This window comes from Lissotriton helveticus, chromosome 3_2, assembly GCF_964261635.1.
Source record: "Lissotriton helveticus chromosome 3_2, aLisHel1.1, whole genome shotgun sequence".
NCBI lineage: Eukaryota > Metazoa > Chordata > Amphibia > Caudata > Salamandridae > Lissotriton > Lissotriton helveticus.
The window spans coordinates 478,510,400-478,537,157 of NC_136062.1; the positions used below are offsets into that span (position 1 = coordinate 478,510,400).

General features: G+C 47.7%; 1 protein-coding gene across 12 annotated transcripts in view; it reads left to right on the forward strand.

Moving 5' to 3' along the window:
• DGKZ (diacylglycerol kinase zeta) overlaps positions 1-26,758 on the forward strand; it is an 818,573-nt gene that overhangs the window by 363,601 nt on the left and 428,214 nt on the right. For 5 of the 12 annotated variants that reach the window (XM_078684395.1, XM_078684399.1, XM_078684397.1 and 2 more), the window contains exon 1: positions 426-806. The exons of 3 other annotated variants lie outside the window; for them this stretch is intronic. The gene's annotated coding sequence lies outside the window, so the exon portion shown is untranslated. Of the gene's footprint in view, positions 1-424; positions 807-26,758 lie in introns of those variants that run through there. 4 more of the 12 variants (XM_078684398.1, XM_078684401.1, XM_078684402.1 and 1 more) reach the window with 2 other exon arrangements.

A 26,758-nucleotide genomic window follows, 5' to 3' on the forward strand; every position in this document is an offset into this window, starting at 1 on the left:
GATAACTCTCTCGTGTACTCGATTACTCGTGGTGCCCTCGTGTGTCCTGGTGCCTTCACCCCGTCTCCCGGAAGGATCACCCGTCATCCAGGCTGAGTCGCCCTGGCACCCTCGGATTCTGGCAGATTCACCCTGCACCCCATTGGATTGGCTTGTCTCCTTACAGGATCGCTGTGGTTGCCATCGGTGTGATCTCTTGGTGGGATCTCCTCGTCTCCTTACAGGATCGCTGTGGTTGCCATCGGTGTGATCTCTTGGTGGGATCTCCTCGTCTCCTTACAGGATCGCTGTGGTTGCCATCGGTGTGATCTCTTGGCGGGATCTCCTCGTCTCCTGAGAGGATCGCTGGGGTTGCCATCGGTGTGATCTCTTGGCGGGATCTCCTCGTCTCCTGAGAGGATCGCTGGGGTTGCCACCAGGGTGATCTTTTGGCGGGATCTCCTCGTCTCCTTACAGGATCGCTGTGGTTGCCACCAGTGTGACCTCTTGGTGGGATCTCCTCATCTCCTTACAGGTCTCTTGGTGGGATCTCCTCGTCTCCTGACCGGATCGCTGTGGTTGCCCCAGTGTGATCTCTTGGTGGGATCTCCTCATCTCCTTACAGGTCTCTTGATGGGATCTCCTCGTCTCCTTACAGGATCGCTGTGGTTGCCCCCAGTGTGATCTCTTTGTGGGATCGCCCCTCTTCCTGTTGGGATCATCTTGTCTGCTGGTGGGATCACGCCTGTCTGGGTCACTTCAACACTTTCCTCGCCTGGCGGGAACACCTCGCTGCTGGTTGGGTCTCCTGCACCCCTTCGGATCAGGTCAAACAGCTTCTTACTTTACTTCTTTTAGGGGAGCAGTGACAGGATAGTGTTCTGGGGTTCAGGTTCAGGAGGCTGGTTAGTAGCTCAGGGGCAACACCGTCTGTGCTGGTCAAAAAACCTTGAGGTGGGCTCCGTGCCCTGGCAGAACCTGGGCATAGCTGCCTCTTTGGTGGAGCTGGTAGGGCAGGATGGGGTAGGATGCCCGGCAGGGTGGGTAGGAACTGGGGTGTTACCTCTGAGTGGGTGAGGTTGACCTTAAGTTCTTGGGTAAAGAGTTCTTGCCTTGATGTTCTTCTCTTGGTTGTCTTCTCATCTTGGTCTTACCGCTCCTCGCTTGTAGTTCTTGCCTTGATGTTCTTCTCTTGGTTGTCTTCTCATCTTGATCTTACCGCTCCTCGCTTGTAGTTCGTACCTTGATGTTCTTCTCTTGGTTGTCTTCTCATCTTGGTCTTACCGCTCCTCGCTTGTGGTTCTTGCCTTGATGTTCTTCTCTTGGTTGTCTTCTCATCTTGGTCTTACCGCTCCTCGCTTGTAGTTCTTGCTTTGATGTTCTTCTCTTGGTTGTCTTCTCATCTTGGTCTTACCGCTCCTCGCTTGTAGTTCTTGCCTTGATCTTCTTCTCTTGGTTGTCATCTCATCTTGGTCTTACCGCTCCTCGCTTGTAGTTCTTGCCTTGATCTTCTTCTCTTGGTTGTCTTCTCATCTTGGTCTTACCGCTCCTCGCTTGTAGTTCGTGCCTGGATGTTCTTCTCTTGGTTGTCTTCTCATCTTGGTCTTACCGCTCCTCGCTTCTAGTTCGTACCTTGATGTTCTTCTCTTGGTTGTCTTCTCATCTTGGTTACGCTCCTCGCTTGTGGTTCTTGCCTTGATGTTCTTCTCTTGGTTGTCTTCTCATCTTGGTCTTACCGCTCCTCGCTTGTAGTTCTTGCTTTGATGTTCTTCTCTTGGTTGTCTTCTCATCTTGGTCTTACCGCTTCTCGCTTGTAGTTCTTGCTTTGATGTTCTTCTCTTGGTTGTCTTCTCATCTTGGTTACGCTCCTCGCTTGTGGTTCTTGCCTTGATGTTCTTCTCTTGGTTGTCTTCTCATCTTGGTCTTACCGCTCCTCGCTTGTAGTTCTTGCTTTGATGTTCTTCTCTTGGTTGTCTTCTCATCTTGGTCTTACCGCTCCTCGCTTGTAGTTCTTGCTTTGATGTTCTTCTCTTGGTTGTCTTCTCGTCTTGGTTATGCTCCTCGCTTGTGGTTCGTGCGTGGATGTTCTTCTCTTGGTTGTCCTCTCATCTTGGTCTTACCTCTCCTTGCTTGTAGGTCTTGATTTGGCCTTGGAGTTCTTAGCTTGGACTTCTCTTGTACGAGCTGGAACGCTTTCTAATCTTGTTCTATATTAGCATTTTTACTGTGTGGGGTTTGATCCAAAGTTTCTTGTCTGGGAGGCCCTGTGCTTCTTATTTTCATCTGATGGCTGGTAGTGATTGTCTCCTGGTCCATGTGATGTCTTAAGTTGATGCATTCTCTTTGGGTTTCTGTCTTGGTGTTGAGGTTCTGCTCTGAATCTCTTCCTTTTGAATATTGTCTTGCACTTTTTGCCTCGCGAGGCGGCTTCTCCTCATGCAGTCCTTCACCATTGCTAGCGGGGCCAAGCTAATGATCAAGGCCATAGGCATGAGCTGATTTTTGTGAAAAGGTACGATAAAGGCAGTAGGCCTCACATACTTATCGTAAGTATTATAAAAGTATATGTTAAAGCTAACAGGGGTGTACGGGTGAAATATTACTGCTGTGTAGTATTCTAGTAAAAGCCTGCAGAGAGAGATTCTATGGACTCGCGCAGAGTACCGTCGTAGATAGTGGTGGGCGGAATTTGCGTAATCGCATCACGCAAATCTCTGCGAAACGGTAAAAATAACTCTGCGAACACGCAGAAATTCCGCAAACACGCGGAATTGCTTGTTCGCGATGCTTTTTTACTGTTGGCAATCGCTATTTGCGTGCTCGGGGGGAAATATCTCACGAACACGCATTTTTAGAATGCAAACAAGCAAAAAATTTCGAGAAGCGCAGAATTTTGAGCAATGTCGCGTTCTCCGTGGAACTCGAAATTACCCAAATTCTGTAAATTCCGCGAGCGGAACAGAATTTACCGCCCAGGCCTAGTCGTAGTACAGGAGTAACGTTGTAGTACAGGAGTACCGTCGTAGTACAGAAGTACCGTCATAGTACAGGAGTAACATAGTAGTACAGGAGTACCGTCGTAGTACAGGAGTACCGTCGTAGTACAGGAGTACCGTCGTAGTACAGGAGTACCGTCGTAGTACAGGAGTAACATAGTAGTACAGGAGTACCGTCGTAGTACAGGAGTAACATAGTAGTACAGGAGTGCTGTCGTAGTACAGGAGTACTGTCATAGTACAGGAGTACTGTAGTAGTACAGGAGTAACATAGTAGTACAGGAGTACTGTCGTAGTAGAGGAGTACCTATGTAGTACAGGAGTACCGTCGTAGTACAGGTCAGCGAGCCACTCAAAGCTCGAGTGAGATCCCTGGCTCTGGCCCACTCAAGGTCCTCTTGAAATCTCCACCCCCACAGAGCTCAACTTTCCCATGAGTCATTGTGGCATAGCGGCTAGACCTGCCGCCATGGAACACAGGAACCCAGTTTCAAATCCCGCCTCGGCTCAGCATCGTGTGAATCCAGGCAAATCTGCCTTTACTTAAACAAGTTGTAACTTAATGTGTGTCTTTTGTGACGTGCCATTGTGTCCTTGGACCAGGTACACACTACTTGAAACCACCAAAAATAAAATAGGGGTCTGTGTTTCACCCACGCTCTAAGCTCTTGCGCCAAGAATTTGGGCAAATCATTAACCTTTGATGTCAGAAAGAGAGTCTAGTGAGTGCATTGCACAATATGAAACTGGAAAATCTGGGGTCAATCCTGGCTTCCTTGCCTGACCAGGTTGTGTGATCCTAGGCACATTCTCTATTTCACAGTCTTCTTTTTTTGTGTTCATTGTCATCTATCAGAGCCTTTTCAGATATATCAGTCCAGGTTGAGAGCTGCACAAAAACCTCTCTTATGTTTGATTTAATAGCTGATAATGTGGCTCCATTTATAATAAGAATCTAGGCCACATCTAAAGTGCGCGTGACGACTGACGTGCGTCCTCAGTCCACTAATAGCGTTGTCATCAGAGCGGGGGCGGGAAGGTTTCTCAGTGCATGTTTAAAAACTCTCGCTTTTAATCAATACTTCTTAATGCAGAGATATCATCCGAGGTGCTAAGGCAACATTATTCCCTGTGTTAAAGAACTGCACTTTTTAAATCTTTTTTATTTTGAAGACATATTATCATATTCTAAAGTGAATTTTGTTGCTTGATTTACATGGCAAATATTTCCACGGCTCGGCTTGTGAACGGGAGGCTCTTAGAGCCCGAGCCCACCCTTGGACCGGCCTCCATGTGAATTTGTTGGCCCCGCCCACCTCTACATAGTAGGCAAGGGTATTGGTGCTGGCAGCCCCCTGTGACAAACTAAGATTTGCACTGTGACAAACCTATTAGGAGAAGTAGCGCTTAACTTAACCAAATGTAATATCGTAATTTTACCTTTGTAATTGTCTGACTGCGCGTGATTGTTGCTTGAATGAGAGTTTATGCTCAATACGGGAGGCCTGAGTTGGTTATTGTGACACGCCGGTGATAAAGGCGATCGCCCTGTATAGTTCACTGGTAAAAGTTATGTCAGATGCCACAGGTTTGGTCTGTTTATTATAAATAGGGATCAGCGGAATGTGCGTAGTCGCGCTACGCAAAGCTCCACGAAACAGTAAAAAATCTCCGCGAGCACGCAGAGTTCCGCGAACATGCGGAATTGCTTGTTCAGCCCGTTCGTGATGCTTTCTTCCTCTTCGCGAACACTGTTTGCATGCTCGGGGGGAAATATCTTGCGATCACGCATTTTGAAAGCGCGAACAAGCAAAAAATTCAGCGAAGCCGCATATCGTGTAATTTTTGGCAATTCCGCATTCTCCGTGGAATGCAAAATTACCTAAATTCCGCAGCGGAATGGAATTTCCCGCCCAGGCCTAGTTATAAACCGTTATTATAAAGGCAGGAGGCCTGGATACTTTATTGAGGAAGCCTTTGCTGATACTCAGTAGCCTTTAGCAGGAGATTCTTGTTGCCGTGTGTTGCCGGCTGCAGACAGCTCTTTTCTTGCATGAAATCTCACTGATTACCGTGGTGGGCCGGGCTTTGGTGTCGGTCCGGCCTGTCCACAAATCCAGGGGGTCGAAGATGTCCAGTGCGGTCCACTCTGTGAGGCAGTTTTGAGAGGGGTTGTCTAATGTTTTGCCAGCACTAACGTTGTGCATAGTTATAATGTTATAGCTACATCCACAATGGTTGCCAGTTTATGTGCATTTTAATAGGCCTGGCTTGATTGTGGTGTCCACCAATGGCAAAGGCAATAGGCCTTATTGGCTCATTGAGAAACGTTACGTCAGTTTTCATAGGTTTTGAAGTGTTTGTTATGACAATTTACGAGAAAGCTGGTCGGCCTGACCTACTTATTGTGAGAAGCATGCATTAAAGGCCGTAGGTTTTAAGGGTGGATTGTTGCAACCCCGTGCTAAAGCCAGTAAGTAGGTCTTTTTTTCACTGAATCTCACGGATTACTGTAGTAGGTACCGGTTTTTATGTTGACGACCCACTTACACGCGCCATGTGGATAAAAGATTTGCACTGTGATAATCCTTATAAGCCCCTCTTAGGAGACAATTTATATTGTTTTGACAATTGTAGTTCTGTACATATTCGCCATTTTATTACATTATACCTGATGGTTACTTTGTGGGGAAACCTATTCCCAAAACAGTAGGTCTAAATTGTTTATGGTGACATCCACTGATGACAGCTATTGGGAACGTTATGTATATGCCGTAGGTTTGATCCGTCTATTATGAAAAGTTACTACCAAACATTCATTTATTATGAAACACATAAGTTAAAGTCTTGTGCGGGTGGAGTGTCACTGTAGCTTGTTAAAGCCTGCAGACGTGTATCCTGTTACATGTAAGATCCCCTATTACACCTGTCGGCAGGGCCTTTGGTATTGATTACACCCTTTGACAAATCCTAACCATAAAATATTTTTGATGTAATAATTCTTGCTAGAATCCCTTTGGATAGTTTGACAGGATTAGTTGTCTGCCAGGGTCTTGTAAAAATTCATTAAAAGGTATATGTATGTATGTATATATATATATATATATATATGTACTTAAATATATTTACATACGTAGACTTTGGGTCAGCCTGCCTCTGTCACTGGTCTGTATGGTTGACATTTATGCCCAGCTTCCTTCCATGCCAGATGTCAGCAAGGGGCAGTGAACCAGCCCCCTTCAGCCATTGGCTGTCCTACCCTGAGAATGGCAGCATTTATCTGCTCACATTTGCATATCCACCTGAACAGGAGCGCGCTTCAGTGCCAGGGCTGGTGGCCAGTGTTTTATATTTCCATGTTTTCCTGTTATAGGTCCTTTCTTTCCCTGCTCTCATTTGTAGGGACTACCACATCTCAATGCTTAGTGCTAGAGGCTACCTGGTTGCTCCTCATTTCATCTTCAGTGCTCCACACCCCCTTTGGCACTACCTCTAAACCAAGCAGCCATCATGGTATGGTATTGCATATAGTGCTTCCTTGCTTTAACATTCCAAGATGGCCGGCATGTTGGTTATAAATGTGACGCGCATGCTGAGAGTTTACAATACTGATACAGTATGTACACTACCATTCCAAGATGGCCGCCCCCTGCTATGCTTTGTCTTGTTTGTTATTACAAACATAGGCCCGTCATGTTTAGGTGGGAACATATTTACTTTGTTCAAACAGAATTCTTTTAGTTTAGCATTGAGTTTGTGTGTGTGTCTTATTGTGGTTGTGTAAGTGGGTGAATGTAAGATTGAGTTGGTGAATGAAAGGATGAGTGACAGAGTGCATGTGTACTGACGCACTGAGCGCCTACACCCATCAGCGATTGAGGTGGCGCTTTCGTTATACGGGACCCGTTGGCGTTGCCACTGGTCTTAGTGGGCTTGTTTGGGGTCATGAAATGTTTACCAGCGGCTTTTGTCTTGGGATTCTTATCTTTGCTTTGTATATTTGGGGGAATTCCTTACAGTGCATTTGTGGGTTTCATATCATGGGGAGTGTGGTTTAGGGCGATGGCATGATGTATTATGGAAATAGGGTGATTGCCAAGAGTTTGAACCGTGGATATAAACACATGCAGAGAATCACTTGAGGCACAGATGGATCTGTTTGCAATTCCTGGATTTAGGGTCCTGGAACTCAGTGGATTCTTATTTTTTGACAACGTTTTTTTTTTAATAAGGTTCCTTAATGTGGAATTCCTGGTACTGGAGTTCTAATTTTGTGGGTGTTATTATTGTTTTGGCGTTATATTAATGGGTTCTCGGTTTATGTTTTCCAGCACCTGTTTTGCTTCTCTTCTCAAGTGGCTCTTGCCTTCGCCTTTTGGCTTTTCTTCTTGTCTGCAAGCCCTTCTTGAACTCATTTCTGTGAGGTCATGTGCGGATATTCAGGTTGTGGTGATCCTTGCCTTGAAATGATTGATTTGGAGGTATTTTGTGGGTGTTCGCTTTTCTTTGTATTGTTAGGCGTCTGTCTTGGGCCCTTAGCTCTTGTTTGAGACTACTTCATTAATGTTCTTGTCATGCGCTTCATTAAAGTCTGGATTTTGGTTCTTGCATTGGATTCTTTTGCTCATTTTATATTTTTGTTTTGGCGACGCTGTCTCTTTAGTTGTGTTCTAATCTTGGGGGATTTGACTAGGTCTTGTAGTGCTTGTTGAAGTATAGTTTGAGGTTCCTGTATTTGGTTTGTGTTCTGGATTTATTGTCTTGGTGTGTTAAGGTTTTGGTACGTAGATTTCCTGTTTTGGCTGTTGTGTGCTCTGTTTGTCTCTGGGGCATTGTTATGTGGATTTGGTATTGTCCCAGGGGCTCTGTGGTACTAGGAGGGTCGACCACCGGTGTGGGGGTCGCTGGCTCAAACAGAAACACGGGAGCTTTAAGTAAAGGTTTCAAGGAAGGTTTAATTGCGATATATGTTTTCTTCATGAACTCAGATAAAAGTCTCTAGTCATGGGATAGCGGGAACTGCCGTGGAGCCTTCTCGTCGTGGAGATCCTCTGCCTGATCCGTCTCAGCTCGAGTTCCACGAGGTACCCCAAAAGAAGGAAAAGAGAAGGCGAATTACTGCCTATACTCAGGCATTACCATCAAGGACCGGGAGTGAGGGAAATGCACCCTTGTGCTGTGCTCAGCTTTACAAACGGGCGTGCAGGGGGTGCTTGTGCTCAGGACAGGGTAACGTTGCGGTGAGGTTTACGCCGGGGGCTGTCTCCGCCTCCCAACCCAACCCGCGACCCGGCCCCGTACCTCTCTTAGCCACGCTCCTCCCGTGGGCGCGTGGCAGGGCGAAGCGTCCGACCGTTGGCCTCCCGGCTTGCCGTTCACTTCTGCTTCTCGTCCTGGTTCTTGCTCCGTACTGCTCTCCGCCTCGATGTCCTCAGCCAGGGAAACGCCGTCCGTCCTCGATCCGGAGCTTCCTGCTTTTGTCGTCATCGGGGGCGTGGCTCCACTGTCCTCACCCTCGGCCTTAAAGGAGCCGTACACGTTTACCCCAGTGGGCCACTCGGTCTCTGTGTTTTCCTCATCCTCGGGCCAGGTAGTAGGCAGCTGCTGTGGAGACAAGGCGCAGGGTGAAAGTGGGGTGGCGCACCACCAGTCAGTAGAGGTAAGGGTCTCAGGCGCGCCAGACCCGTGACAGGTATTTTGGTCTTTACCTGTACCCATGGTGGTTCTCAGCTGGTGGCCATGTTATCCTAGTCATTCGGTGCTCACTTGTATTTCCTCATGTCAGATAGTTGACTGTTCTATGTCCTGTTCTTGCCTTGTGTTTTTGCTTTCGGTTTATTTGCTTTAATTACTTGTTCTGAGTTCATGCCTTCAAAATATTGTCTTGGTTTGGAGTTCAGGTTTTGGTTCATTGACTTCCCCGTGTCCTTTTTGTCATGATTTGTAGTTTTTCAGTCTTGTCTTTCAGTTCTTTTCTTAGACATTTTGTTGTCCAGTTCTTACTTTATTTTTTTTAAAATATTTTTTTTCACCTTGGGCCTTGTCCATCGTTATTGTGGTTCTTGTTTATTTTTATTTTTGGGGAGTTTCTTTAGGGTCATTTTCTTTATGTTCTTGTTTTGATTTTGTTGTATTATGGTTTCATGTGTAAGTTCTGGCTTTGGGTGATTGTCTGGGACTTTTAGTGCTTGTTTTGTGTCTGTTTCTTTGACCCAGGGTACCTTTTTAGATTGATATTTGGTTTGACTGTTCTTGAGGTTTTTTCATTCTATCTTGCCTTGGGTTCTTGTTTCGTATGCATGGAGTGGGCCCTTCCATTTTGGATCTGGCATCGGGCCTTATTTTGTGGATTATGTAGTTGTGTTCTTGCTTTGGCCGGTTGTTGTGTCTCTTACATTGACCTTCTTTGCTTGGGTTCCAAATTTGTGGGTTTTAATTGTGTGTATCTATATGGTATTTCTATGAACCTAGCCCGAAGGCAGCCGAGTACCTTACTTGGTCAAACACAATGATTTAGTAAACAAATTAATAGCTAGCTAGCTGGGTTTTGGAAGCAGAAGTGTACTCACATTATGCAAAGGTAGTATTTCTAGCAGTGAATGTTCTGTTCTTTCCTCCAGGACTCTTCTGTCAAGGTTCGAACCTGGGCAAAAGGTCCAGAATGGGAACTCAGTTTCCCAGACTATTGTACCAGTGACTGGGAGTTGCATTGAAACATATTCACCCACATCTCTTGTGTAGTGCAATGTGTGACCCGAAAGCTGGTCCAGGGCACTTTTGCGTGTCGTAGTGCTGACATAAGACAGGTATAGAGATGGGCGTGTATGCTAGCTAACAATTGCTGCAGATAACATTCATGAGTTTGTTTCTAGTGCCCTAGAACTTGAGGTAGGTTAGTCAACAGCTTGCGAGGGATGGTTCCATGGTTGCGTGGGATAACATTCCATGGTTTGGTGGGATAGCGTTCCATGGTTTGGTGGGATGGCATTCCATGGTTTGGTGGGATGGCGTTCCATGGTTTAGTTGGATGGCATTCCATGGTTTTGTGGCATGGTGTTCCATGATTTGGTGGGATGGCGTTCTATGGTTTGGTGGATGGCGTTCCATGGTTTGGTGAGATGGCGTTCAATGGTTTGGTGGGATGGCGTTCAATGGTTTGGTGGGATGGCGTTCAATGGTTTGGTGGGATGACGTTCCATGGTTGTGTGGGATAACCTTCCATGGTTTAGTGGGATGGCATTCCATGGTTTTGTGGCATGGTGTTCAATGATTTGGTGGGATGGCGTTCCATGGTTTTGTGGGATGGCGTACCATGGTTTGGTGGATGGCGTTCCATGGTTTGGTGGGATGGCGTTCTATGGTTTGGTGGGATGGCGTTCCATGGTTTGGTGGGATGGTGTTCCATGGTTTGATGGGATGACATTCCATGGTTTGGTGGGATGGCGTTCCATGGTTTGGTGGGATGGCGTTCCATGGTTTAGTGGAATGGTGTTCCATGGTTGGGTTTGTAGGATGGCGTTCCTTGGTTGAGTGGGTTAATGTTCCATGGTTTGGTGGGATGTCATTCTAAGGTTTAGTGGGATAGCATTTCACAGTTTGGTGGGATGGTGTTCAATGGTTGAGTGGGATAACGTTCCATGGTTTGGTGCAATGGCATTCCATGTTTGCTTGGGATGATGTTCCATGCTTGTGTGGGATGACGTTCCATGTTTTGGTGAGATGGCAATACATGGTTGTGAGGGATGGCGTTTCAATGTTTTAGTAGGAAGGCATTCCATTGTTTGGTGGGATGGCGTTCCGTGGTTTGGTGGGATGGCGTTCCGTGGTTTGGTGGGATGGCATTCCATGGTTTGGTGGGATGGCATTCCATGGTTGTGTGGGATAACATTCCATGGTTGCGTGGGATGGCATTCCATGGTTGTATCGGATAATGTTCAATGGTTTGGTGGGATGGCATTCCATGGTTTGGTGAGATGGCGTTCCATGGTTTGGTGGGATGGCGCTCCATGGTTTGGTGGATGGCATTCCATGGTTTTGTGGGATGGCGTTCCATGGTTTTGTGGGATGGTGTTACATGGTTTGGTGGGATGGCGTTCCATGGTTTGGTGGGATGGTGTTCCATGGTTTTGTGGGATGGCGTTCCATGGTTTGGTGGGATGGCGTTCCTTGGTTTGGTGGGATGATGTTCTATGGTTTTGTAGGATGGTGTTCCATGGTTTTGTGGGATGGTGTTACATGGTTTGGTGGGATGGCGTTCCATGGTTTGGTGGGATGGTGTTCCATGGTTTTGTGGGATGGCGTTCCATGGTTTGGTGGGATGGCGTTCCTTGGTTTGGTGGGATGATGTTCTATGGTTTTGTAGGATGGTGTTCCATGGTTTTGTGGGATGGCGCTCCATGGTTTGGTGGATGGCGTTCCATGGTTTTGTGGGATGGCGTTCCATGGTTTTGTGGGATGGCGTTCCTTGGTTTGGTGGGATGGCGTTCCATGGTTTGGTAGGATGATGTTCCATGGTTTTGTAGGATGGTGTTCCATGGTTTGGTGGGATGGCGTTCCATGGTTTGGTGGGATGGCGTTCAATGGTTTGGTGAGATAGTGTTCCATGGTTTGGTAGAATGGCGTTGCATGATTGTTTAGGTTAACGTTCCATGGTTTGGTGGGATGCTGTTCCATGGTTACGGAGGATGGCATTTCATGGTTTAGTGGTATGGCTGTCCATGATTTGGTGGGATGGCGTTCCATGCTTTGGTGGAATAGTGTTTCATGGTTTTGGTGGGATGGTGTTCCATGGTTGTGTCGTACAATGTTCCATGGTTTAGTTGGATGGCGTTCCATGGTTGCGTGGAGTAGCTGTCCATAGTAGGCTCCTTATGTTCAATGCGGTTCTTCATTTGCACCTTTACAGTTTGTTTGCGGTTCGAATACAGTTTATGTAGATTTTTTGGGAGGGGTATTCCATGTAGGTATTCGTCTGTGAAGCATAGCGCTTGGAAGGCCACCATTCTTTCTCATTGGAAGTAGTATGGAGTTCTGTTGTCTATTAGCTGATGGGTGATGGATTTCTTTAGGTTCTATTGTCCATTGGGTCCCTGGTTGCGGCGGCTCAGCCGTTTGCCAGGTCTTCATCGTGTGGTAGTTGCATGAGGTGTCAGGGTTGAACTGTCGTAAGATCTGGTTTCATCACTCTGAGTGTGTGTGATGGACAGCCCCAGTTATTCACTCACTGTTGATCCTTTTCTCAATATCCTATAGTTTCCAGGGAGCACCCAGCTATGGCAGAGATGATGCTGTCTGTTCTCCCCACTGTCCATGGACAGTGAGCAGAGCCCGAAGAATTACATTTTATTTCACCTGGTTCCATAATCTCTTGTGTGTACAATTGTTTTCTTGTTAATACACCAGGCCTTTCTTTCTTGTGTAACCCCGCCGCGGTTAGGAAGCGTGTTCTTGTTCATCGTTTTTCATCATCGTCATCATGTAAAAACTTTATTTCGATCAGTATGATCATAAAAGCATTTTAAGCAAAATCCAACATCTCATTTAAGTTGAAAACAAGTTAAAAAAAAAAGGTATACAGACATCAGGTAACATTATAACTAATACTTGGTTTTGCCTACACAGATCTAATTTGCAATCAGTCCTGATACCTCGTTCGGCAGTTACCTGCATATACAATACTTAGGTTCGGTTTATAGTAACACGATGTTTCACCTGCACCTAATGAAACACTCATATCAATTCACAATTGATAATGTTTATAATTATATACAGTACTTGTATTAATCATTAAGACAAGTATTAGCAGCATAACTGGTTACATTAAAGTGCTTATGCAGGAATAGGATAAAAATTGTGCAGAACCTTGAATATGGATAGAAGGGTCTTGTAATAACACTTCAAGGTGAGAGAAAAAAAACATTGTTGTAGACCGTTAAACACCAGTCCTGAATCTTGATAGCCTTATAACCCAGTATTGCATACCTTAACTATAATACATGATTAAAATACTGTTAAGATAGGCAAACAATCCATCTAAAATTCCGTCAGTTAAAATCGGGACAATATATGCACTGAATTAGTCACCATCTTTTGGGGACATTTTTAAAAAAGCTCGTCGAGTGCACCACCTGGAAAATAAAAAGCCTGCCACCGAGTAAACTATGGGGGGGCTGGCTTCATATTTCAGTAGCCTAAAGGCCTCTGAGCATTGCCTGGTTCCTAGATTTCTGCATGTCTGAACCAGCCATCGTTTTCTTGCTTTCTTATAGCCAGTACAGACACAGAACACATGGCTTCCAGATTCTTCTGCACAGTAGCATGCCGGGCAACCCAACATTTGTCGGCCTGCCCATTTGTTCGTAAAAGCACGCAGTGGCAGCACCCCGTGCCTGAACTGTACATAGAGCTTTCTTGCGGCCGCCGGCTTGATATCATTAAGCGCCGGCTCTAATGAGAACTGGTCTCTGATTTCCATAAACGCTGCAGTAAGTTTCCCAGGGGCGTAGCTAGAGCTTATGGCGCCCGGGGCTACCCCTCAGATTGCCGCCCCTTGGGTGGGGGAGGGCTGCTGGGGAAAAAGGACGGTGAGCACTTCAAATATGTCCGAGTCTCCGAGGAGAGACACGTAGTATTGCTGCTAACAGTTACCTCGATTATGAAAGTTACATTTAGTTATTTATAGTTTTATATAGTGCGAACTTGAACCCGAAGTATATCAGAGCGCTTTACAATTTGAGGCAAAGGTAACAAATCAGAACATTAGTCAAACATGGGGAATCTAATGGGCATTGAGATGCTTACTCCTCTCCAAATCGCAATGGTTGTTTGTTAGAAATGGGGGTCTCTAGTTGGCAATGGCTGGCCACTGTCCAAGCTACTAAGGCTACCAACATCTCCGCAGGGCAGACTCTACTAAGTCTCCCTGCATCTCCGCACGGCAGACTTTACTATGGCTCCCAGTATCTCCGCACGTCAGACTCTGCTAAGGCTCCCAACATCTCCGCAGAACAGACTCTACTAAGGCTCCCTGCATCTCCGCACGGCACTCTACTATGGCTCCCAGTATCTCCGCACGTCAGACTCTGCTAAGGCTCCCAACATCTCTGCAGGACAGACTCTAGACTCCCAACACCTTCGCAGGACAGACTCTACTAAGGCTCCCTGCATCTCCGCACGGCAGACTTTACTATGGCTCCCAGTATCTCCGCACGTCAGACTCTACTAAGGCTCCCAACATCTCAGGACAGACTTTACTAAGGCACCCAACATCTCAGGACAGACTTTACTAAGGCTCCCAACATCTCAGGACAGACTCTACTAAGGCTCTCAACATCTCATGACAGACTCTACGAAGGCTCCCAACATCTCAGGACAGACTCTACTAAGGCTCCCAACATCTCATGACAGACTCTACTAAGGCTCTCAACATCTCTGCAGGACAGACTCTCTACTAAAGGAAATACTCATGCCCAACAAAAACATTCCTTAAACCATTTCTTCTCTGCATGTGTGCCCAAGGTTTGAAACTCACTCCCACCTGCCATCTACATTCCCTCGTCTCTACCCACTTTCAGAAATGAATTAAACCCTTCTTTTTCAACCTCCATTTTATGCCCAGCACATAGTATACGTGTGTCCTTGGAATGTGGTTCCAGTTGTGTGCACGCCTTCTCCTCCTCATAGGCCCCTTTCTCTACATCTTCGCCATACCTTCGAAGCCTTTCTGTGTCTGAAGCCTCGTCGTTCCTTGTTTATGATCTTTTCACCAGATAAGCACGCCTGGAGGCCTTCCATCTTGAGATACCAAGACTGCCACGGGGTCTCGATCACACCCATGTACTGACTGATTGTCTTGTGATACTTACTTATGTTTCCTATCTATGCCTGCTGATTACATCCCCGTTGCTCTTAGCTATTATGCTTTTGGGCTCCGTTCATGGAAATAAAATAAATAAATGATTGAGGTGAGGAGAGTGGTGCGTGGATCTCTGTATCGGAATATCATAGGAGGTGAAGCGTTGGTTTAAGGTGGGTTGGCAACGATGTGTGTGCATCAGTCCCACCGTAGAAAGAGAAATATAGGGCAGGTTGTGGTGTAGTGTCAGAGAGGGGTGTGTGCGTCGCTGTTCTAGTGGGCAGGGTTGAGAGGGGTCGGTAGAGCTGGTGGAGTGATGGCAGGTGGATTGTCAGTGCCGCGCGGAGCTGGCAGTGTAGGAATAACTGAAGTCCCTGCAGAACAGTACCTGTTACAGAATGGTGTCTTACTTGGTATTTTCGGCGGCCTGAACCGGGTGCAGTGGATCGATGAATACTCCTGTCGGCCCGCCCTGGCGCTGGCAGTGCCCGCAGTGGTGCCCTGGGGCTCCTCGTCCAGATTTCGGCCTTGCCTGGCGCCCGAGGTGCCTGAACTCTCCGCAGCCAGGAGGATAGAGCGGATGGAAAAGTCTGCCAGCCGTGTGGGTGGTTGGAGGCCGCCGCCGGGATCACGAAGGGGGCGAACTTGAAGCAGTATCCAGCCTGGACAAGAAAGGCAGGCAGTGCCTCCTTTGGGACAAGGGGCCACATGTCGAGGGCACCGAAGGGGCAGCTCTGGGGCAAGCCGAGCGCCTGGAAAGCAGCCAGCCTGGTGCGGGCGCTTGGCAGAGCACAGTACCACCTCTGCAGTTTCACCTCTGCCTACACGGCCTCGCTTAAGAGCGCAGAGTACTGCTTGCCACGATCATGCCTCTTGCGCGGCCGGCAGCTGAGGCCAGCATGACTCTGGGACCTATGGTTCGTCCCCGCATTAGCCCGTATCTTTGAGCGGGAGGTTGCCATTGCCCAGGACAGACTGCCTGACTCGCGCGCGCACCGTACGCACAGGCAGCATTTGAACGTGGGTTTGCTTGCTTGAACTTAAAAGTGTGCCGCCGCGGCACTTGTGGCCCGTTGCGGCGGCGTTTTAAAATTTATTTGGGGCTGGGGACACTGACTGACAAAGTGTCAGACAGTGAATGTCCCCAAATAAATCATAAATGCCGCCGCAACGGGCCACAAGTGCCGCGCTGCCTTGCCGCCTCCAAAACAGTGCCGCCTGGGGCGGTCTGCCCCCCCCCCCCCCCCCCCCGCCCCCCCCTAGCTACGCGAGTGAAGTTTCCCCATTGAGTGTTCCCCCTGGAGCCGGGTCAGTTTAGTCTCCCAATATCCACCCTTTAGCTCTTCCCTTGAGACTGTGGGGCGTTGCATTTCAGGATTATCCCAAAGTTTACCCAGACCCATTAGTGTAAGGGTATTCCTGACATAAGTAAACCACGGTGATCTCCGTGCCCCTGGAAGATTCAACACCTCTCTGTGTTCTTTCCTATGCCCAACCAATTCTGGAGTACCCCAGAGGCGCCTCCAGAATAAAAGGGGTCTCTGAGATGCTTCATCCGCAATTGGCCTAACACCCAGGTCTGGGCATAGTGGGGTAACTGGGGTGGTGCGGGGAAGACCAATCAATTGACTGACAAAAAGATTTTCTGTTTGCGTTAGGCTATCGGTGACGTCAAGCCCCCAAATTTCATCTCTATATAGGGCAGCACCTCTAGCTTGAGCCCTGTATATCTCTATTGCTGGGCCCACAGGTTTGTGGAGAGAGTTGCGAAACACCTTGGACAAACCCCTTGTTGTTTGCAATAACTTCATACTTGTTTTTTTGATCTGTGCTCCCCAGTCCATTTTTTCAGTGATAGTAATACCGAGGCAATCAAAGATAGATAACTTCTCTAATGGTCTACCTCCTAGACATGGGTTTGACCGGGTACATGTTGTTGAGTTAAATACCATACATTTGTTTTTTTGTAGATTAATCTCAAGCCCCCTTTCTTTACAGAAGGCATCACATTTATTTAGGACCCTCTGTATACCCATTGGGCTTTTAGATAATAACAGGATATCGTCAGCGAACATCACGGCTGGGATATTACGTGCTGCCAACTTTGGTGCGCCTAGATCTTTCTCAGAGTTTAAAAAGTCGACTAGCCCATTGATAAAAAGACTAAAAAGAGTTGGGGCGAGGACACACCCCTGGCGCACTCTTCTGTCTACAGGGATAGGTGTAGTGAGTTCCCCAAGTTTGCCAAATCTTATCTGTGCATAATTTCCTTTGTGCAACCGTTTTATTACTTGACACAAATATGGTGGAACCCCCATCTCTAGCTGGACTGCCCACAACTTTTCTCTTGGGACCAGGTCGAATGCAGAGTTCAGGTCTACAAAAATTAAATAGAGGCTGTCACCCTCTCTACACACGGTCTTCCATGGTAATAATTGTTGCCTGAACATCTGGTCTAGAGTGGACATTATATCTCTGAACCCTGCTTGGAACGGGCCGAGGACTTTATGTTCCTCCATCCAGCTCTGCAAACAATATAACAATACGTGTGCATAGATTTTTTGACTGATGTTGATAAGGCTTATGGGCCTATAATTTGCGGGCAGCATCGGGGAAGCCTTTTTAACAATTGGGATTATTTCGGCCCGGCCCAACTTGTAGGGATTGCCATACCTTGCATAACAACATTGAATAAAACCCAAAAATACAGAGCCCAAATGGTTGGTTCACTTCGGAACAAATCCCGGGGATCTTGTCAGTCCTGGAGCCTTACAAGACGCAATTTGGCGTTGGGCACCAGTTACCTCTGTGAGGGTTGTCATTGGGGTATCATCCACCGTTCTAGGGGTGTTTTTGTTTGCAGTCTGCCTGCAAATTGTGACGTGTTTCATTCGTTGCAGTAGCCCCTGGCTTAGCTCTTGAGTAGAGGAACTCAAAGTGATCCCTCCACACATTTGCCCCTAGGTTTGGCTCTATTGCCGATTTACCTTCAGTGCTCCCGTGTTCACCACATTCCAAAAGGTCTTCAAGTCACAGGTTCCCAGATAGCTTCTGAGGGTTTCCCACTTTTCACTTTCCCACTATTTTTTGCCTCCACCGTACTTGTATGATAGGCCGTTCTACGGATTTTAACCTTCAGTCTATTTTTGGCCTTAAAGGCAGAGACCAAAGCTTTTTTGACCTTTCGGCAGTTTCAATTAAACCATGGATGACGGGGTATTCTTTTATTACTAGCCTTTTTATTGGAAAGAAGAAATCAGCCATGGTGGCTGTTAACTTTGTATGGTTCAGGGCTACCTTCGGTAGTTCAAATTGGGTATTATTGGCGGAGATAGATTGAATAGAGTCCATAAGAAACGGGATGACAGTTAGATACAGGGCGCCTAGCTTTTCTTGAGATTTACTCAGGTCCGCTCATCGGACTCTCTTCCTACAGTTAGAAGTAATCATTCTTCCATCAGCAGGTGTAGCCAAGTTGTTGGTACTCTCAGGGGTTAATATGAGTAGTTCTAAAGCTAGGGCATTATGGTTACTATCATGACGCGGCACAATCTTAAAATCAGCAACCCTAAGCCATGAGTTTATATTGACCAAAATATAATCAATTGGCGTATCTTGGCCAATTCTATTAAAAGTATGCTTACCAGGGGTGTCAGACTTAGTTCTACCATTGCATGCTCTCAATGAATGTTTTAGTGCCAAGGAATTCATCTCAAGTACCAAGGGAGCCCGTGCTCTTACTGACGGACAGGTTGAGTCTGGTACAGCCCAGTGCAGGTCTTCTTCACATGGGGTGGCCCTGTTCATGCCCTCTAGGGGCTCATACTGACAGTTAACCCCCCCCCTACAATCAGCAGGTAGTTGTCAGGAATGTTAGCAAGGACTGTCGTTAGCTCGTCGAGGGTCTTCGACTCTTGTCTGCGGCTAACTGGTCTGGAATAGACGTTTATTAGGGCATCAGAAGTCCTCGCAGGGAAATTAAGGAGGACACACAGTATGTCATTTCAAGCTGTTTCTATCTGGGTAGATGGACAACCCAGGTGTGTCTCTACCCAAGTGCTCAGCCCCCCGATGGCCTCCCCTTTCCTCCTGATGTCACTGGAATGGTATTTATGGCATAACCTAGTTTCAGTAGATCCCCCTTGCCCAAGTTTCTTGGAACATACAAGTTTTGTGTTGTTCAATGAAGCTCCCCCAGTCAGGACTATCCAACTTGGGGGCAAGGCCGGCCACGTTCCAGGAGAAAACTCGCAGCCTTGATAGATCGGCCCTCTATCATTGGTCGTGCATTCTGGGAAAGGATGGGGGGGGGGCATAATCTCGCCTATACACAAACCTAACTTCTGGGAGGACCCACAGTTGGAGACGTGGGGTTGGCTCTTAGTTATTGCATCTCCGGGATCTGACTTATTACCTCCTTCTGTCACTTTCTGCCTCCCACTGCACTCGCCCTCTTCTACTATCATACACTGTTCTGTGATCACCCCTACTTGATGTTTATTATCCTTTACCCTACACCCCTTAAATACAAGTCAATCCCCTTCTTCAAGGGCCCCAAACCTATTAGTTGTGGGAATGGAGAAGAGTGGTTGCCTCAGCGGTTGGAATCCAAATATATCTGTTTATTAGTTTTGATTTAGGGGCCTCCCCTCCCACCCATTTCCATGATACTGTGGGCCTTGTGGGGGGTAAAAATAACCCAGCGGGACAGCTCTTATTGTCCCTTCCTGTCTCTACTTGTCCCTTGTTAGGATTGCCCGGGCGACTGATGGATTTCTGAAAGTCATGATTGCACAGTCTCCCTGTAACGCAGTGGGTCTCCAGCCCACCCAACCTACTCGACGAGTCGTTAAAATTTCTCCGGCGTCCTCGTAGCAGAATTGCTTGTTATTAACTAACCAAAACAAACATTTATTTTTTACGCCCTGATGTGATTCCTTTGCCCCCTCCCACGCTCAGGCATGCCTGACAAGATTAAATACCCAAAAATCCCTGTACCCTGGACATTGGTTAGCATTTATCTAATAGGCATGAAAACATAATCTGTTGGAAAAAATACTGTTTGAGACCAACATCACCCCCTCTATATTTATGGTTTGGTGTGTGTTCTCTAATGCCTGACCGTCCACATCAAAACACTGTTTGTAACTGCAAGCGGGAGATTCCGGGCAGAGTTCAACTCGACACATCCAATGATGTCTGCCCCACTGAGACAGTACATCCACTCACACTTAAATGACAAACAAAAAAATGTGTGGTGAAGAGGAAGGCACCTCACGGGCGAACAACCGTCGGGGAGCTTGGCAGATGTTACCAATTCTATGCCCCTTTCTCATCATCGGTCGCCATTCCTTTTCAAAAAGAAAATAGTGTCCAAAACAAATTGTGCAGAAAGATAGGTGCTGAACAAGAAGCTGAAGCAATCGCTCCTTGATGTGACAAAAAAAGTGATTACAATCAACAGACACACCAATTGTACAACTTTATTACTAAATCTGGTGTGTGCTGGTGAAATAAAAAAGGCTGGTAGCTTACTGTCGCATACCACTACCTGTAACCGACATGTTTCACTGCCCTGTGTATTTTATGGCAGATTCATCAGGGTTCACCAATTGGTCACCGCACCAGTGTTGGACATCTTTATTTTGGAAACCTCAACCAGCCGCGCCCTCTCATACCAGCTGGCCAGGGGAATATCAGCCCTACTGTAGATTGTTGTATCAATCGTACAAGTGTCGAACCGGGACCTTAAATCATCCCAGGAACCTGACAAGATGACAGCATATGGGGTTGACGTTGGCGGTAGATTAATACACGATGGTGGGCTAATTTCTTTAAGGGTCTCAGTATTTTTATTGGAACCTACCCTCTCCCGTTGTCGGCAATCTTACTGTGGGCCACTGCTCTGTCGGGGGGCGGATTTTGATTTTATCCTGCCAGGAGTTGCGGTACACTGCCTTGCTTGAACATTAACAGTACTGGGTGGGGGGGCTATTTTGAGATGGTATTGGGGCAGCCTTACAAATATTGCGTGTAGCCTGTATTACTTGACCGCTACCAGTCCCTTCCCTTCCGTTGGTGACCCCTGTCCTGGTCTCTAGCAGTGTCGTCATCTTATCAATCCTATCTATCAGCATTTTGAGTTCGTCCTTTACAATGGCCCTTAATTGAAAATATAAATCCATCTCTCGCTTAAGATTGAACCTCAAATACTATCGCCCGCCACACCAGGAGCGCACTCACAGCTCGACTTGACACGAGGCCTCATACTTGACGAATATGCCAAATAGAGTCAACTTATCCCTTGACCACTTTTTTACCAGCCGGAGAATAACCAAACCGGCAACGTGACTTATATTTCGGAATTCTTTTACCAATTTCCACTGATTAGCCTAGCCGGGTTGGAATCATCACCGGCGGCGCGCTGTGTATATGTAATGTATGTAATGTATGTATACTTGTAAAGCGCACTGTTACCTCGTTACGTGGTGTCCAGGCGCTGTATACCGCTGGGGAACCCGTCCTGGCTTTCCCTGTGAGAGGGCACCCCAAGGTGAAGCCAGGCATCCCCGGCGTTGCTGGGGCCGTTGTGGAGATTAAGCAAGCTATTGCCCAGAGTTGCAGAGTGGGACCCAGGGTTAGCGTAGGCACCTAAGCGAGAATTATCGAGTCCGCGGATATTGACCCAAGACCCTATCAACTTTCAGCCCTGAGGAGTCGTGGAATTAACTTCCGCGTACAACAAAACATGGGTCGGCTGGTTTCTGTTTGCTCATACGACAACTGAATAAAAGAACAAAAGAGTACAACACTTGTATGACTATTAATCAATGCTTTGCATAATTGTTCGATTGTCCTGAACTCTACAGAAAGAAAAAAAAAGTTTTACTTTTATGTGTGCCTATGTTCAGACACCTAATTCTTATATTGTGAGGGAGTTTCCCACACAACACTGAGGGGTTTTAGGTTTTTTTTCCCCTTTCCTAGTATCACCATATGACATTTTTTTTTTTTTTACATTTGGGTGATACAGCAGTGTGCCTATAAATCCTTGGCTTCTAAAAACCCTCTCTTGTAGATTTACTCTTTCAATAATAGACAGAGACCCTGGGTGGAGGTGAAAGGTCGCAGATTATTAGTAATTAATAAGTCACGTCTTGAGAAGATCATAATTCATCCTGATAGCAATCGATTATTGATATATGCCATAAATCATGTAAGAGTGTCATCATAAATCCACCATACAGTGGTAAATCAGTGATCCCCAGTCTTAAACCAGTTTGGCAACACGGTAACCCATCTTTGACAGCACCATCAGACCCCGATACCTGGCCATCAGATGGATGTGAAGGTTGAGCACAGCAGCTTCTGGGCTTCCCTTGCTACCGATGTGTGACTTCCGAGGCCCTTTCCGCCGCAAAGCCCTTTCCAGCCATGACTGGTCTGCAGGTGCCGTGTCTGCTTTGCGACTGACCCCTCTGGCTATCTCCGTTGCCCCCCCCACCCCACCCTCCACCCCACTGTCCCAGCCATCAGGCCTCTTGAGGACGACTGGTATGGCAACTCTTTCCTTTCCGATGGCCATACGGCCGCACTTGTGTGTTATTGATGCAATTTAACTGGGCTGTCTCCTCCGTTCCATGTCTGCTTTGGGACTGTCCATTCTCGCCCTCTCCACTAACCCAGCTCAGAGGCAATGCACTGACCACAGTTATGGCAACTTACTTCTTTCGATGGCCTACCGGCCACCATTTTGTATTATTGACACCGTTTCTACATGCCAGTTTTAACAGGTCCTTTCGACCCTGTCGTGAGCAGTTCCTGGGACTTCGGCAATCCTGGTAGGTGTGGATGGGTGGGACAACATTTGCAGTCAGCAACTGACCGCTGACCCCCGGTCTCAGCCTTTTATGCTTCAGGGCAGAGGAGGGAGAAAACCCTCCTCCTGATATTGGGTCCTTTCAAAAGGATACCCGTCCAATCGTAAGCTCGGGCTTTCGCACGTCCAGGTGTGGTTACCTGCTGAAAGGGAGTGGTAGGGTTGCGTATGATTTTGCTTCACCCCCCACGTCCCCCTATTCATTCTCGCTGATGGCCGCACTTCTTGGAGCGCATTAGCGGCGGTTCTTTTTTGGTCTGACTTCTCCTCCCCAGCCCTTTCTTCATCTTAGAACCCCAGGTCTGAGTCCTGCTGGTGTTGACTGTTAAGGAGAAGGTCACTGGGCCAGTGTTAGCACAGGGAGGCGCAGTGATACGCGCGTACGGGCTATGTCAAACAAAGGATTCCCTGATTTAATCTTAAAAAGGTAGTCTCCTTCGCTTGGTTTGTGGGGCGAGTACCTGGTTCAATAAATCAATCAATCAGGGATTTATAAAGCGCGCTACTCACCCTTGAGGGTCTCTAGGCGCTGGTGAGCACCACCGTCCCCCGCTATTGAGGGATCTGCAGAGTGTGGCATGGCCAGCTGACGCGAGATCCATTCTAAGAGATCTAAACTGGTGGTACCCGGAAGGAAGATGGAACTCCTAAATCGAAACCTCGGGCCGCAATCCACGCAGGAGTCAAAGTCTGGAACATGCGAGCTGAAACGTCTCTGCATACACATGTGAATTATCCTTCAACAGGGGAAGGTGTGCGGGTCCAGGGTCTCAACAGGTATTCGGGTACATGGCCTGCTTTGCTTGCACCCCCCTCGGTCTCATAAAACCACACTGACATGCGTTTCACAGAGCCTCAAAGACACTCCTTGGGTGACTGCAGCGTTAGGGCAGTTCTTTCTGGGTTCAAGTGACCAATACCTCGTTACAAGGAGGGAAGACCTGATGCTGAGCGGCTGACGTGGGCTTCAGGTAGTGGTCACTTGATGCTGAGCGGCTGACGTGGGCTTCAGGTAGTGGTCACTTGATGCTGAGTGGCTGACGTGGGCTTCAGGTAGTGGTCACTTGATGCTGAGTGGCTGACGTGGGCTTCAGGTAGTGGTCACTTGATGCTGAGCGGCTGACGTGGGCTTCAGGTAGTGGTCACTTGATGCTGAGCGGCTGACGTGGGCTTCAGGTAGTGGTCACTTGATGCTGAGTGGCTGACGTGGGCTTCAGGTAGTGGTCACCTGATGCTGAGCGGCTGACGTGGGCTTCAGGTAGTGGTCACCTGATGCTGAGCGGCTGACGTGGGCATCGGGTAGTGGTCACTTGATGCTGAGCGGCTGACGTGGGCTTCAGGTAGTGGTCACCTGATGCTGAGTGGCTGACGTGGGCTTCAGGTAGTGGTCATTTGATGCTGAGCGGCTGACGTGGGCTTCAGGTAGTGGTCACTTGATGCTGAGCGGCTGACGTGGGCTTCAGGTAGTGGTCACTTGATGCTGAGTGGCTGACGTGGGCTTCAGGTAGTGGTCACCTGATGCTGAGCGGCTGACGTGGGCTTCAGGTAGTGGTCACCTGATGCTGAGCGGCTGACGTGGGCTTCAGGTAGTGGTCACCTGATGCTGAGTGGCTGACGTGGGCTTCAGGTAGTGGTCACCTGATGCTGAGCGGCTGACGTGAGCTTCAGGTACAGGTCACCTGATGCTGAGTGGCTGACGTGGGTTCGGGTAGTGGTCGCCTGATGCTGAGCGACTGACGTGGGCTTCAGCTAGTAGTCACCAGGGCTAGTGGCCTCTTCTGCTGGATGGCAGTTTTCTACCCCTGGTGTCTGGGTCATGAAGGCAGCATTAGTAAGAGGAAGGGAGCAGGGCTCTTCAGTCCTTGTTTACTTGCTGCAGAGACCCTGCTTGTCCACTCCCCTTCACCCTCAGCAGCAGTCGAGGACCCAAGGATGCGACAAAGACTCAGCTCTGACATTTTGACGAATCACTGTTTTATGGCTGAGGTCTCAGTAATTCCTTTCTTTCTAAAGAGGGACTACTAAGCCTTTTGACCAATGAACAGCCACAGTTTACACTGAACAATGACACAAGCCAATGGAAAATGTGGGTGGAGCTTCAAGCCCCTACCTGAATACAGCATGCCTCTCAGAGCAACGCATACGCTGCCCAGGCTCAACCTAAAAAGAGGTTCCACCCAGCTGTATCGTCATTACCTGCCGCTGAGACAGACCCGAGTGTCATCGGGCCGCCGGTGGCTTTGAGAGCCAGGACCCTTCCAGAGCCCTGCTGGCACCTGTTAGCTCAGGCAGTTGTACATTCCCAGATTTGCAAGGTTTTGATTGGCTGCTGGTCATACCAGCGAGAATCCTAGCCAACGGGGGGAGAAACCTCCTCGCAGACACAGACTCTGTATCCCTGCTCCTTGTTTACATGTCTTTCTGAACTGAAGACTGATTCAAGTACATTTTAAATGGAGGTTCTCAAATACAACAGACTGCATCGCTGCCGAGACAATTCCTAACTGAGCGACACTTATCCTGTGTCTCAGAGGACTGGTTAGTGTTTTCAGCTCCACAAACATTGCCTTTTGGAGGACTTATCTGTTCCTCATCGACCCCTTATCGGCTTCCAATATTCGCAGCACATTAACAAGTGAAGCTTACACTGTCCCTGATCCCCCATTGATGTGGATGCAATATATACTTCTCTCCGCTACTCTGATTCCACAATACAATTTCCATCATCAGTGGGGGACTCTCGACCTGCATCTCAGATTGAAACTTTCTCCTCAACATCCTAGACCCCGACTGGGTTGGAATTATCACCAGTATAGAGAGTACACATACCGTCTATTACGACTTGGCCCTGAAGAGTCGGAGATCACTGTTTCTCTGACGAAACACGTGTCGGCTGGCTGGTCTTAGTGCCAACAAGTATTAAAAGAAACAAGAAAACTCTCAGCGACCATTGTGTTCATGCACAGGTCTGTTGTAAATGTTATATGTGGTTGGTGTTCCAAACACAAAGTAAGGGGTTAGTAGGGTCGCCCCTTTCCTGTTAGCACCATAGTAATTAGCTCTATGTCCACTTGACCTCCGTATATCTTGCAGAGCGCCTTTGGTTCCTTAATACTAAAACCCTTTCTCTCAGTATCACTTAAATGGAGGTCTGACTAGACCTGGACGTAATTTGAATTATGCCGTAGAAATCAGAGTAATTTTACGTTACTGAAAATGACTTGATTACACCTGTTTGTGTAATTTAGGGTAATTTGGGGTGCAAGGGCCCACCCCAGGTGCACGTCACAGCACAATGGCTGCTGGCTGTCGCTGTTCGTGTTCTGTAATCTATGCTCGGGTCCATTTTGGACGCGAGGGCGCACTTTGCGCTAATAATGCTAAATGCAGGGTCACGCTCGTTGTGTAATTACATGTATCCTTGCATAATGTCGTGTAATTATTATTACGCTACAGCAAATTACATGAGTTACGCCCACCCTTAATTCTCACCCTCATTGCATCTACAGTTTGTCGTTAATGGCCCATCTCCGGTTGCCACCCTCAAAGCAAGCCTTTCACGGCAGCGCGTGTGGCCTCCACCTCTCACTAGTGCAACCTTCACCTCTCACTAGTGCAACCGCGGAAACCAGGGGGAGAAAATAGCTGACAGTTCATCCGCGAGACGACGCAGCATCACAGCTACCCCCGAGGTCGATGTGTGACCTGGTTCTTGTGGCCCCAGGCATTCAGAGGGCTTTGGGGCCCAATGATGACAATCCGAGATGTTTAGGGGGTCTTGGACCTCAATCTGGACCCCCATGTGCCCCCCTTTGGCACTGGACTCACCGAGGCAGCGAGGAGGGGGTCCAAGGCTGACTCCGGGATGTGATGTCGGCTAGGACTCCTAAATGCCTTCTGTGAATTCCGAAAGTATTAAAGTTAGGATTTTTCTCAGTTTATGAGTAGTAAAGTTAGGACTCCTAAACTGAGAAAAATCCTAACTTTAGGACTTTCGGTATTCACAGAAGACATTTAGAAGTCCTAAAGTTAGGACTCCTAACTTCTGTG